The sequence below is a fragment of the Heterocephalus glaber genome, unplaced genomic scaffold (assembly GCF_053883595.1).
Source record: "Heterocephalus glaber isolate CG9 unplaced genomic scaffold, H.glaber_assembly_v1.0 deba00000901, whole genome shotgun sequence".
In the NCBI taxonomy this organism is placed as follows: domain Eukaryota; kingdom Metazoa; phylum Chordata; class Mammalia; order Rodentia; family Bathyergidae; genus Heterocephalus; species Heterocephalus glaber.
The window spans coordinates 12,176,711-12,190,554 of NW_028258171.1; the positions used below are offsets into that span (position 1 = coordinate 12,176,711).

The window sequence follows — 13,844 nt, forward strand, 5'->3', positions numbered from 1 at the left end:
ATTCAAAACAGGAGTACTGGAGCTAAGGTTCAGTGGTAGAATGCTTGCCTAGCATGCATTAAAGCCCTGGTTTCAATTCCTAGCACTTCAAGGAAAAAAATTAAGATTACAGAAGTAGCTGAAGTGGACTAGGAGTAAGCTTCGAGTACATTTATTAGAAAAGAAGGAAACCACACTTTGACTTGAGTTTTCCAACTCCATACATGTTTAAGTTTTTTACTTAAAGGGCTTAGTATCTTTTAAAACTTAAAAATCATGCACTTGGTCAAGACAGGTCTGAACAGATCACTAAATATTAAGATCTTTTGGCTGGTGATGTTGTGTACCTCATGTTGATAAGAATTCAAGAACTAAAAGTAACAATGTAGGTAAAGAGCAAACTCAGTGGAGCAAAGAAACGGGAGGGTGAAAAATAGGCAGCTGTGGTCAAAGAAAAATCTCGGTTTTAAATGATAGCAGTTATCAGGTGTGACCAAATTAGTATAGTTGGAAGAACTTGAGCAAGATGGAAGAAATTAGCAAGTTAAGGAATATAAAGACAGCATATTAGAAGGCATGGAGCATGAATGAAAACTCAAGCCAGTGAAAAAGGATGAAGGGAATGTCTTGAAAATTAGTACAGAAGAGGAAAGGGAGGTATAAATAAAAGGCATACAAATCACAGATGTTTTCCTCATGATTCATGTATTACTCAGAGGACTCTGAATTCCTGGAACATTTATTGAGAATTCCAAAATAGTAGTAACATGCAAATATTGTATTTTACTAATGTGCTTTGGTCTTAAATTCACAGTGCTATTAGAAACATAATGTCTCCAGATACATTGGTGTTCAGAACTTTCTCAGTAGTGTCATTCAAATTTAGAGCATGCATAGACTTGTGTGCCAGGCCTGATTATCTCTGGTAGTTAACAGAACTGAGTGAGCACATCTGGCAAAGAGGCAATTTTCTTCATTATTGTATCATCCATCTTTCCAGTGACAACTTTGATGATAATTCTGATTTGGGATTATAGTGACTAAAAGTATGGGGGGGAGGAATTTTTCAACCTACTTTACCGTTTGTTTCTCTCACAGCGTAGCGCACACATGTCCTTCAAATAAAAAACGTCACCCATCTAAATCCCAAAATATATTTGATTCTAATATTAATATTACTAATATTTGAGCTACTAATTTAAAGATCCATAATTAGAACTGACCAGATAAAGGATAAATACTGTAAATTTTAAGGATACTGGAAATTTCCTTCTCCCAAGATCCAGTCAGTGATTGGTCCCTTCACAAGATATCCTTATAGTTGATTCCCAGTGCACCTTACGTCTAGATTTGAGTCTTAGAAGTAGAATTTCTGGGTCCAGAAGTTTAGTTGGCTAAACAATGGTTCCCCAAAGATATCCAGGTCTAATCCCCACGCCTGTGAATATGTTAACATACTGTAGTTTTTAAAACTTTGCTGACAGGATTAAATTAAGGTTCTTGAGGTGGGGAAAATTAGTTTTTATTATCCAGGTGGACCCAATGTAATGGAAAGGTCTCGTAAGAGGGAGTCCGGATGGTAGTATTAGAGGGCGTGACTAGGGAAGTAGGGTTGGCTTGAGGCTAGGAAGGAGTCACCAGCCAGCGAGCAAGCAAGTAAGAATACCAGCAGCCTCCAGAAACTAAAAAAGTCAAGAAAAAAGATTTTCCCCAGTCTCCAGAAGGCGCTAGCTCTCCTCATACCTGGACTTAACCCCAGTGAGACAGATTTTGGGACTGCTACATCCACAGTAAGATACCGAGTTTTTGTGGTCAGTAAATTTGTGCTAATTTGTTATTGTAGCAACAGAAAACTAAAAAAGGCATTTGCAAATAGTTTCAGTTTTGATTACCAAATTTCTCATCAGCAATATATGAAAATTTTTCTCTTTAATCTTTATCTTTTTACAAGTCTATGCCTCTCGTTCATATAAGTAGCCTCTAAACATTTCTAGGGTGCAAGTATACCCACTACCATTTTCATCTCAGGTACAAATCTTGAACCTGGTAGATTCACAAGTGTCTGTACATATTATCAATGCTAATAAATTTCAGAGTCTGAAGTTACTGAAGAAAAATTTGATCTGGTATTTTTTAATTTGTAAGTTATACTTTGAATTCTTTGAGGTAGCTTGATTATCATGTGTTTTAGAGCTAAAAGACAAAACAAGCTAGGGGCATAGTGAAATCACAGGGTGTTTGCTTTGAGCTTGAGGCCCTGAGCTCCACTACCAAAACCAACACCAAACAAACAATTAGCGGATGTAAATACATCAAAAATCTCTCATATCCACACTAAAAAGGCAACCTTAGCAGACACACTGTGCCACTTACCAAAATGATAAAAGCAACTTGGAAAAAAGATTAAAGGAAAGAAATAGAAATATATGATATAAAGAAATGTGTAGAAATCTAAACAGATTATGACCACCTACAATTTACACTATTACTCTTTTTCCTTCTGTATTGTTCTGACATGTTTTTCTCTGGAACATTTCACTTTCATTTTTTTTCATAATGGCTTGATTGAGGTATAATAAACAAGCATACATGTTTAAAGTTATTCAATGCAGTAGGTTTTTTTGTTTGTTTTGCAGTACTGGGGATTGAACCCAACGCCTTCGCTCTGAGCTGGATCCCTAGCCCTTCTTTATTTTTTATTTTGAGACAAGGTGTTGCTAAATTGCTCAGATAGTATTCAAACTTGTGATACTCCTGCCTCAGCCTCCCAGAATGCTGGGATTATAGGTGTGCACCACCACACCCAACTGTTACATTTTTACTTGTATAAGACTGGAAAAACCGTCACCACAGTTAAGATAATAAACATAACCCTCACCCCAAAAAGGTTCCTTGTTACTGTTTGTGTCCTCCCCACAACCCCATCCCTGTGTGCTTTATGTCACTATACCTCAGTTTTTTAAGTGCTTGAGGTTTATATAAATTAATTATATGGTACGATGTATGAATGTTTAATCTAGTTTCTTTGTAAATAAGTATTGGGACTTGTCCAGGTTATGTGCACAGTAGCTCCCTCCTTTTCACTGGAAGAGTTCATAGTATGGATATGCTGTAATTTGTTTATCCATTCATTTGTTGATGGCCATTAAAATAAAGCTACTATGAACATTCACATAACATGTTTTTGCATGGACACATGCTCCATTTGTCTGGGTTAAATACTGAGGAATGCAATGGCTGGGAATGTGGTAGGTAGATTTTTAGTTGTTTTTTTTTTTTTTGGTACCTGGGATCAAACTTGGGTCCGTGCGCTTTCGAGGCAGGCAGCGGAACCACTGAGCTAAATCCCCGGCCTGGTAGATTTTTAGTTTTAAAGAAACTGTTAAACTGTTTTCCAGAGTGATTATCCCATTTTACAATCTTACCACCAGTGTGAGTAGGAGTTCTAGTTACTGTTCCACATCCTTGCCTGTGCTGTTTGGTATTTTGCTCAGGCGTTTTTGCTAGCTATTTATTAAAATAGGTGTATGGTAGTATCTCATTATAGCTTTTAATTAGAATTTCTGTATTAACTAATGATGCTGAAATTTTTCATGTACTATTTTCCATCTTTTATGTTATTTGGTGCCTGTTTAAATCTGCCTGTTTTTGTTTGGCTTATTTATTGTTGAGTATTGAGAATTTATGATACTTTGTAAAAGTATTATATCAAGTGTGCATGGGAGATATTTTCTCCCAGTCTCTAACTAGGCTTCTTATATTATGAATACTGTCTTTTGCTTTTCTTATGTTTTTTATTTAGTTACTTTTTATTAGTACAGATTTGCAGTATGTAATGATTACATTTATCATGGGGAGTAGGAACATGTACATAACACATCTTAATTACTTTTGTTTTCATCTCCTCCCCTTCTCATTCTTTTCTACTCCCTTCAACTCTTGTGTTGTGCCCAAGTCACAAAGTCCCCAAAGACCACCAAGGAGCCGATTCCGATGCAAACACATAAGGGTCATTTATTCAAGCTCGAACAGGGGCTCGCAACCATCACCGACACAGCGGATCAGGATTGAGAGCCCCCAATCCCCAATCAGTAGGGTTTTTATTGTGGTTACAGCAAGGTTCGGGGAATTCCAGCTTGGCAGTTACATGATTGGTTGGCATTTAGCAAGTAGCGGGTGGTTAAACCTGATTGGTTAGGTCCAGTGGGCTAAACTGTAAACATTTGTTTAAGCAAGCAAAAAGAACATTTTGGAACATTGGGTGATTTCCAAGTATCTACTGATTGGCTATTGCTAGGGGTGATGGCTCAATGTTGCTGGGGGGAGGTGGCCAGGGTACATCTTGTGGTTTTTCTCAGAACTGGAGTTCATGCTCAGGCCATCTACTCTAAGATGGAGTTGCTCAGGCCTCTCATTCCCCCATTCTCACGAGACTATAGAGGCCCAGTCATGGGTCTCGGGGAGTTAATTCTATTGGGTCCTCTGGAATGGGTCTATACTGGGACCTAAGCACCATTAGCTGTATGGTACTGATGCATTCCCTAATGAATGAGACCAACCTGTTAAGTATGCAAGGCCCAAATGTTAAGAGAAGCAGTAAAATGAGTAGGGGGCCTAACAGCATGGAAATCAGAGTAGTCAACCATGGAGAAGAGTTAAACAATGACTCGAACCATCCTTGGGCCTGTTCACATTCGCACTTTCATTTGGCTAGGCCCTCTCTGACTTTTGCCATGGATTCTTTGACCACACCTGAATGGTCTGTATAGAAACAACATTCTTCCCCCAGGGTGGCGCAGAGCCCTTTCTGTTGTAGGAAGATCAAGTCTAAACCCCTTCTATCTTGAAGCACTACCTCTGCCAAGGAGGACAGCGACTCCTGTAGGTGAGAGATCAAACTCTCGAGCCTCTCAATGTCTATATCTATGGCTGCCCTTAAATCATTATAGTGCTTGTTCTGCAAAACCAAGGAGGAGACCCCTGTCCCAGCTCCAGCTAGGCCTAAACCTAAGAGCACCATCAAAGTGATGGCTGTTGGGGTTCCTGCTTAACTCTGGTTGGGGTTTTATCTAAATGAGTAAAAACGTCTTCCTCAGAGTGATAGATCAACTTGGGAACCAACTGTACTAATATACAGAAGCCACCAGTCTGATTGAGCACGTTCCCATGTGCACAAGGGGTGAGTCCTGTGGAACAGGCCCACCATCCATCTGGGGGGGGTACAAGGTATTTTTTTTAATTAGGCTGGTAGGTTTGGTTGCAAAGGTGTCGAGTTGTCAGGACATTACCAATACAAGTGCCATGTCCAGTCACTGATTGTAGGGTCAGTCTAGCCGCTCCCTTCTGCTGCCATCTACATGGGGTGGGGACATCTGACTCATTGAAGTTTCCTGAGAAGGCTGTCCCTTCGTAGTAAGGGGGCTTGATGTCATAACATAACCAGCAGGACTGGGTAAGGTCAGGTCTGGAGGCATTTAAGGTTTTAAAGGTGTGGACCATGAGCTCCCAGAGTGGGTCATCTGGGTTCTGGTCCTGTTCTGCGACCTCAGCAGTTTTAGTAACATTTGGAGTAAGAAGCCGGGGTGTGATTGCTGCCTCTTTAGGGGGACTGGTTAGTCTTGGTGGGGCCGGTGGGGCTAGCACTGAATTAGGTCCTATTGGATGCGAGGCTAAGGGGATCACTATTAGTTGGAGAGTGAACAGGAGCCCAGGGTGTGATCCTCCTATGACCCGAAGATGGAGGCCCCAGGTCTTACCCATCTCCCATCTGGAAGCCTTTTTTCCCTGAGGGGTAAACTGCAGCTTGAGCTGAGACGATCCAGGGAGGTGGGCCAGAGTGATGAAATCTCCCCCTTTAACTGGCCATCCCCCAGACATGCTAGTTTCACAACCCCAAGCAGCACAAAAATAGGCTTTGGGACCTCCACACTTGTAGGTCCTTTTGCCTCCTGGACATGCATAGACGGTTCTCCAACGGCACTCAGGATATGAGTTGTGCTTGGTTCGTCGGGTGCGCTGCCAAGATCCCTTGGCCAACTGACAAAGGTCAAACGTCAGGTCAGGGAACCAAGGTAACCGTGGCCCCATAGTACGTGCTAGGGGCAACTGAAGTTCTGTCTCTGGGTTATAGATGATCCAAGTCCAATTAAAAGGGGCATGAGGATTAATGGCCACTCCCTGGGCGCAGCAAAAAAAAGTAATCACCCAGACTAGGAGCGCTTGAATTTGAGTTTGAGGCGGTTGTTTTTGTCCTTTGACACCTGCCATGTTGGGACAAAGTCTTCTCGAATCGTGAAGGGATCCGCCGGTCTGATGTGAGTGTAGTGCACCAAGGTGGCCACCCCGTCAACCTTGAGAGTGATGGGTGTAGTCAGGATCACCACATAGGGTCCCTTCCAGCGGGGTTCGAGGTTTCCTTGACGATGTCTTCAGACATAGACCCAATCTCCTGGTCAATAACAGTGAGGCTCAGGAGGCAGTCCAGATTCGTACAGGGCTTTCAGCTTGGGCCAGATATCCTTGTGGATCAGTTGAATACCTCTTAAAGAAAATAACAGCTCTTGATCATCAAACTCAGTAAGTACTTCAGACTGGAGGTTAGGAATAATGGGAGGGGGTATCCCGTACATAATTTCAAAGGGAGTTAGTCCCATTTTATAGGGTGAATTGCATACCCTATAGAGAGCAAAGGGAAGGAGAGTCACCCAGTCACCGCCAGTCTCTAAGGTTAATTTAGTCAAGGTCTCTTTTAGGGTCCTGTTCATCCTTTCTACCTGTCCTGAACTCTGGGGTCTGTATGCACAATGTAATTTCCAATCTGCCCCCAATGCCTGCGCTAAACTTTGACTCACCTTGGAAACGAAGGCAGGTCCATTGTCTGATCCTAACATTACTGGGAAACCATACCTTGGCAAGATAGATGTCTTCCAGTAGCTTTTTGGCCATGACCTGTGCTGTCTCATGCTTGGTAGGGAAGGCCTCTGTCCATGCTGAAAAAGTATCTACAAAAACTAGCAGGTATCTGTAACCATACCATCCAGGTTTTACCTCAGTAAAGTCCAGTTCCCAGTATACGCCGGGTCGGTCTCCTCTCAATCTGTCGCCAGGGTTAGTTTTATTTTGGGTAGCATTAGTGAGTTGACATGCTTTATAAGTAGCGATAATGCGTTCAATTTTGGAGTTGGCATCTTGGATCCTGATTTCAGCATGTCTTAAGAGGTCCTGCATCTTGCGGATGCCCATGTGAGTGGATCGGTGCATCTTGGAGAGAACTTGCTCTCCCAAGGCCTCAGGTAGAATGATTTTACAGTCAGATGATCTCCACCATCCTTGGAGGCATTGGGCCATGGGTAGTTGTTTTATCCATTTTAAGTCTGCCTCAGTGTACCAAGGATTTTTTGGTAAAGCAGCGCCCCCTGGATCGGGCAGCTGAGTGGTCAGTGTCAGATCAGCCTCTAAGGCTGCTTTTCACACTGTCTGGTCAGCCAAATTATTTCCTCGGGCAATCGGAGCATCGCTCTTTTGGTGCCCGGGGCAGTGGATAATAGCCAATTTCTTTGGCAGCCATAGGGCCGCCAGTAGGGCAAGAATTTCTTTTTTGTTTTTTATAGTCTTTCCTTCAGCTGTTAACAGTCCTCTTTCTCTGTAGATGGCCCCATGTATATGAGTGGTAGCAAAAGCATACCTGCTGTCCGTGTATATGTTTAGCTTTCGGCCCTTTCCCAGAGTCAGTGCCTTGATTAATGCTATGAGCTCTGCTTGCTGTGCTGACGTCCCAGTGGGCAAGGGTTCGGCCCAAACGACCTCAGTCTCAGTGACCACAGCCGCCCCGGCATACCTTCAGCCATCCTGTACAAAACTGCTCCCATCAGTGTACCAGGTATCTTCAGCACCTGGCCATGGTTGATCTTTCAAATCCACTCGGGTCCCATGTACCTGAGCCAAGATGCCAGCACAGTCACCTAGCAGGGCCTCCAGGTCTGGGTCAGGCAATAATGTAGCCAGGTTTAGGGCAGCCAGGGTCTGGAAGACAACTCGGTTTGGGTTTAAGAGCAGGCCTTGATAGTGGGTTAGGCGGGCATTGCTGAGCCATCTATCTGGAGGCTGTTTTAGAACCCCTCCAATGGCATGGGGGGTGGTCACATACAGTTCCTGGCCCAAGGTCAACTTATCAGCATCTTTGACTATCAGGGCCACTGCAGCAATCATTCTCAGGCATGGGGGCCATCCAGCTGCAACTGGATCAAGTTTTTTGGACAGGTATGCTACTGGTTGGCTCCATGGGCCTAGATATTGGACCAGGACACCCTTGGCAACTCCTTTGTTTTCATCAATGTAAAGGTAGAAGGGCTTAGTGATATCAGGCAAGCCCAAGGCTGGCGCTGACAACAAGGCAGCCTTAATTTGATCAAAGGACTTTTGTAGTTTTTCTGTCCATTGAAAGGCCTGATTGTCTTTAGTTGCCTCATAAAGGGGCCTTGCAAGTTCCACGAACCCCGGTATCCATAAGTGGCAGAAGCCAGCTGATCCCAAGAATTCTCTAACCTTTCAAGGGGAATCTGGTGCGGGTATCTTAAGAACTGTCTCTTTTCTAGCATCAGATAGCCATCTCTGCCCCTCTTTGAGTATATAACCCAGGTAGCTCACCTCAGGTTTGCAGATTTGGGCCTTTTTGGCAGACGCCCGATATCCTAGTTCCCCTATGACTGTTAGGAGCCTTTTGGTTCCATCCAGGCAGGCATTCTGTGTCTCAGCCACTATGAGGAGGTCATCCACATATTGTAACAGGGTCAGGTGAGGGTTTTGGAGACGGAACTCACCTAAGTCTTCATGCAGAGCCTCATCAAAGATGGTGGGTGAGTTTTTGAACCCCTGAGGCAGTCGGGTCCAGGTCAACTGCCCGTTTATGCCTAGTTCTGGGTCAGTCCATTTGAAGGCAAAAATGTGTTGACTCTTGGGGGCCAGTGCGAGGCTGAAGAAGGCATCTTTGAGGTCTAGGATCATGTACCATTGGTGGTTCGGGGGTAAAGAGCTCAGGAAGGTATAGGGATTGGGCACTGTAGGGTGGATATCCATGACCCTCCAGTTTACTTCATGGAGGTCCTGCACGGGTCAATAATCATTTGAGTGAGGCTTATGTACCGGCAGTAAGGGAGTGTTCCAGGCCGACTGGCATGGTTTTAGGATCCCTTGTACAAGCAACCTTCTGATGTGTGGAGTTATCCCCTTACGGGCTTCTAGGGACATGGGATATTGGCGGACCTGCACAGGGTCCACTCCTGGCTTTACTTCAACAAACACAGGCACTCTGTGCTTGGCTACCCCCATGCCTCCGGTCTCTGCCCACGTTTTAGGGAACATCGCCAACCATTGATCTATGTCAGGACCTGGCAGGGGTTGCTCCTGGTGCAGCCGATACTCGTCCTCGAGACTTACTGTCAATATTTGGATAGGTTTTCCTTCTTGGTCAAGGACCTCCATTCCCCCAGGTTGGAAATGAATCTGAGCTCCTAGTTTAGTAAGCAAGTCTCTCCCCAGCAAAGGGTAAGGACAATCAGGAAGACCATAAATGAGTGGGATACCCGACCCACTCCCAAATCCACCTCTCTTTGGGTGGTCCATGAATACTTTTTCATGCCTGTGACTCCTTGGACCCAGGAAGTTTTGTCAGATATATGACCATGTGGTTCAAGCAGAACTGAATGCTGAGCTCCCATATCTACTAGGAACTCCACGGGTTTCCCTTCCACTTTAAGGGTTACCCTGGGCTCGGGGAGGGGTGCTGAACCCTGTCCCCTCTAGTCACTCATCTCATCCATAGCCAGGATGGGGGCCTTTGGGTGGCCTCTCTGCTGCTTTTTGAGGCATTTCTTAGCCCAGTGGCCCTCCTCTTTACAGTAAGCACATTGATTCTTTCCCAACTGGGGGCATTCCCTGCGTTCCCCCTTACCTTGTCCTTCCACCGCAATCTTTCTCAGCCGACATTCACGTTCCTTCGGTTCTCCCGCAGTGGTGGCCAACAGAATCTGAGCTAAGTTTCAGGTCTGGCGGTTGTCAGCCTTTGCCTGTTTTTCCTCTGCAGTCTTTCTATTATTGTACACCCTCTCGGCTACTGCCACTAAATCCTGAATGTTTTTCTCTCCCAGCCTGTCTACTTTCTGTAATTTCCTTCTAATATCTGGCGCCGCCTGGTTGACAAAGTGCATTATTACAGCTGCCTTTGTCTCAGTTGCTTCCGGATCCATAGGAGTATACCTACGGAAGGCTTCCTGAATTCTCTCTAGGAAGACTGCAGGGCTTTCGTCTGGCCCCTGCTGCACATCCTCTACCTTGGCCAAATTGGTGGGATTCCGGGCAGCAGCTTTGAGACCTCCCAACAGAGTCTGGTGATAGACCCAGAGCCTCTCCTTACCTTCTGCTGTGTTGAAGTCCCAGTTGGGTCGGGACAAAGGAAAAGACAGGCTAATGGTGTCAACATTGGTGGTGGGTTGACCATTGTCACCAGGAACCAATTTTCTGGCCTCATTTTGGATCCTCTCCCGCTCCTCTGTAGTGAATAGAACCTGGAGGAGTTGCTGACAATCATCCCAAGTGGGCTGATGCGTAAACAAAACAGTTTCTAAAAGGTTAATCAGATCTCTGGGGTTGTCTGAAAACTTGGCGTGCTGGGTACACCAGTTATAAAGATCACTGGTGGAGAAGGGCCAATAGTGATGAGGCTGATTGCCATGCTCATCAGGGGGCCCCGCCGCCCTCAGCGGGAGAACAGTGGAGTCTGCTGGCCCCGCCGGCAAGGCTGCACGTCGATGTCGGGTGTTCTGAGCAGGGCTGCCTCCGCCGGTGCTGGCTGGAGTCGGTGGCCCTCTCTCAGCCTCGACCTGCGCCGGTCCTTCGCCTCCGGTCTCCCCCTGGTACTGTGGGGGAACAGGGGTAGGTTGGTAGGGAGGGGGAAAAATGAGGTCTTCCTCAGTTCCCTCTTGGAGGACCGGGTAGAGTGGCGTGGTCGGCTTAGTTTCAGTTTGCCTTTTTCCGCCGCATTCTCTAGGAGTCATTTCACAAGTTGCCAGGACTACCTAGGGTTGTCGTTTCTGTGGGGGCAAAAAGGGCTTGACCCAGGTAGGAGGGTCGTAAATTAGATTTTCCCAGGTGGCAATGTAAGGAACCTGGTCAGGGTGTCCCATATGAGGACGAAAGATAGCTTCTCAGACTCTCCTTGTGGTCCCTAAATCAAAGGTCCCCTCGGGTGGCCATCCTAACCCGAAGGTGGGCCACTCCGAGCAACAGAGGATGATGAGTTTAGTCTTCTTAACTTCTAAGTTTAGGTTATGAATGCGCTCCCTGACTTCCTTAAAATGTTCCGTCATGAGAGTCAGAGGGGTGGTCGCAGTCTGTCTCATCATCTCAGTCCAGGTCAAAAGACAATAATACATGACAGACAGACAACTAAACACAACAGACAGACAGAAACTAAGAACAGCCCTCTGCTCTATCGGGGGCGAGACCAAAAGTAGGATGACGGCCTCACGTCGTGCCATGGGAGTGACCTGCATCATCCCTTCCAGAAGTCACAGAATCTCACGGGGCACTCCGTCCCCTCCAGAGGGGTCTGGAACATCTTCCAGGACCCCGGGTCAGCTGCCCTCCAGCACGTCTGCCTAGACCGTTTGCCGACCTGCTCAGAAAATGGCCCTCAGACTTTTACACAGACAACTTCACAGACACAGAGACACTCACCAGCCAGTGTTAACCCTCTGGTACGGGGGTTCTGGGGGTCTTGGGGATCCCGGACGAGCCCCCAAATGTTGTGCCCAAGTCACGAAGTCCCCAAAGACCACCAAGGAGCCGATTCCGATGCAAACACACGAGGGTCATTTATTCAAGCTGGAGCAGGGGCTCGCAACCATCACCGACACAGCGGATCAGGATTGAGAGCCCCCAGTCCCCAATCAGTAGGGTTTTTATTGTGGTTACAGCAAGGTTCGGGGAATTCCAGCTTGGCAGTTACATGATTGGTTGGCATTTAGCAAGTAGCGGGTGGTTAAACCTGATTGGTTAGGTCCAGTGGGCTAAACCATAAATGTTTGTTTAAGCAAGCAAAAAGAACATTTTGGAACATTGGGTGATTTCCAAGTATCTACTGATTGGCTATTGCTAGGGGTGATGGCTCAATGTTGCTGGGGGGAGGTGGCCAGGGTACATCTTGTGGTTTTTCTCAGAACTGGAGTTCATGCTCAGGCCATCTACTCTAAGATGGAGTTGCTCAGGCCTCTCACTTGGCCCACTTCCCATCTGCAAGAGCTGTATTTCTGTTCTTTCTTCTTTTCAATTTTTTTCTATCCCCTTTCTACATCTCTCTACATCCCCTTGCCTCCCCCTTTCTACATCTCTTGTTCCCTTTCCCCTTTGAAAAATAATCTCCCTACTTCCTATTACCTATCTTTTATTTTGCTCTTTATTTATATTTTGGCTTTCTCATATAAGAGAAACAATGGCATATTTAAGCTTGTGTGTCTGATTCATTTCACGTAATATTATGGTCTTGAGGTGCATCCATTTTCCTACAAATGTCTCAAGTTTATTGTTCTTTATGGCAGGTGTTACGGTTTGGGTCTAAATGCCCCCCCCCAATGTCCCAATGGGGTCGTATAAGTGGCTTTTTCAGAGATCTTTGAAAATAGAGTGTGTGATGCTGTCAATAAGGGTGTGTGATTACTAAACCGGTACACTGATTGGTTTGGAATCATTCTAATCTCAGCAATTTGGATAAGACAAAAGGCACAGAAAGACACTGTTAAGGTTCACTTGTTGCTTTTGTTAATGTGTGAGCACCATGAAGAGTTTCTTCTCTGCGACATCCCTCTGCCATGTGCTACTCTGCCTTGGAGCCAGCTGATTATGGACTGAAACCTCTACAGACTGTGAGCTCAATACACCTTTTCCTCTTTAACTTTGGGTGTTAGGTATTTTGTTTCAGCAACAAGAGAAGAGTAAGACATCAGGGTACTCCATTGTGCATAAATGCCACATTTTCTGTATCCATTCATCTGTTGGTGGGCATATAGGCTGTTTCCAAGATTTAGCTATTATAAATTGTGCTACTATATACATGGGTATGCATGTAGCACTGTAGTATGATGAGTTTCTCTTTTGGGAAAATACCTAGAAGAGGAATAGCTGGGTCAAATGGAATTTCTATTTTTAGTTTTTGTAGGAATCTCCACATTGATCTCCATAGTAGTTGTAGTAGTTCACATTCCTACCAACAAAGTAAGAGTTCCTGCAGCCTCACCAGCATTTGTTATTATTTGACTTCTTGATAATAGCCATTCTTTCTGGAGCAAAGATGCCATCTTATCTCAGTGTTTTATCTGCATTTTGCTAAAGGCCAGAGATGTCATACCTTTTCTCATATTTATTGACCATTTATCCTTCTGAGAAGTGTCTGTTCATTTCAGTTGCCCATTTTTTGATTGGGCCTTTTATTTTGGGGGGTCTATTTTTTGTTGTTGTTTGTATATTCTAGATGTTAGTCTTCTGTCCAAGGACTAGCTGGCAAAATTTTTTTTCCATTCTGTAGATTGTCTCTTCACTCTGTTGTTTCTTTGCTGTGCAGAAGCTTTATAATTTGATATGATTCCATTTGTTGGTTCTTTGTATTATTTATTGTGCCATTGAGATTCTGCTTAGAAACTGTTTTCAAGGGTTTTGCCTATTTTATCTCCTAGCAGATTTTTTCTATTTTAACATTTAGATCTTTGATCCATTTTTATTTTAATTTAGTACATGGTGAGATATATGGATCTATTCTTGTTCTGCTGCATGTACATACCCAGTTTTCCTAGCACCATTTATTAAAGAGGCTACCT

The 13,844-nt window shown here is 44.7% G+C and overlaps 1 long non-coding RNA gene across 1 annotated transcript; it reads right to left on the reverse strand.

Moving 5' to 3' along the window:
* Positions 1 to 3,967: 3,967 nt before the first annotated feature.
* On the reverse strand, positions 3,968 to 12,267 carry LOC147828832 (uncharacterized). The gene is made up of 3 exons (XR_015450090.1): positions 11,713 to 12,267; positions 10,391 to 10,892; positions 3,968 to 6,519 (listed from the first exon to the last, which is right to left on the reverse strand). It is a non-coding gene; the product is annotated as an uncharacterized LOC147828832 (long non-coding RNA).
* Between the last annotated feature and the right edge of the window lie 1,577 nt (positions 12,268 to 13,844).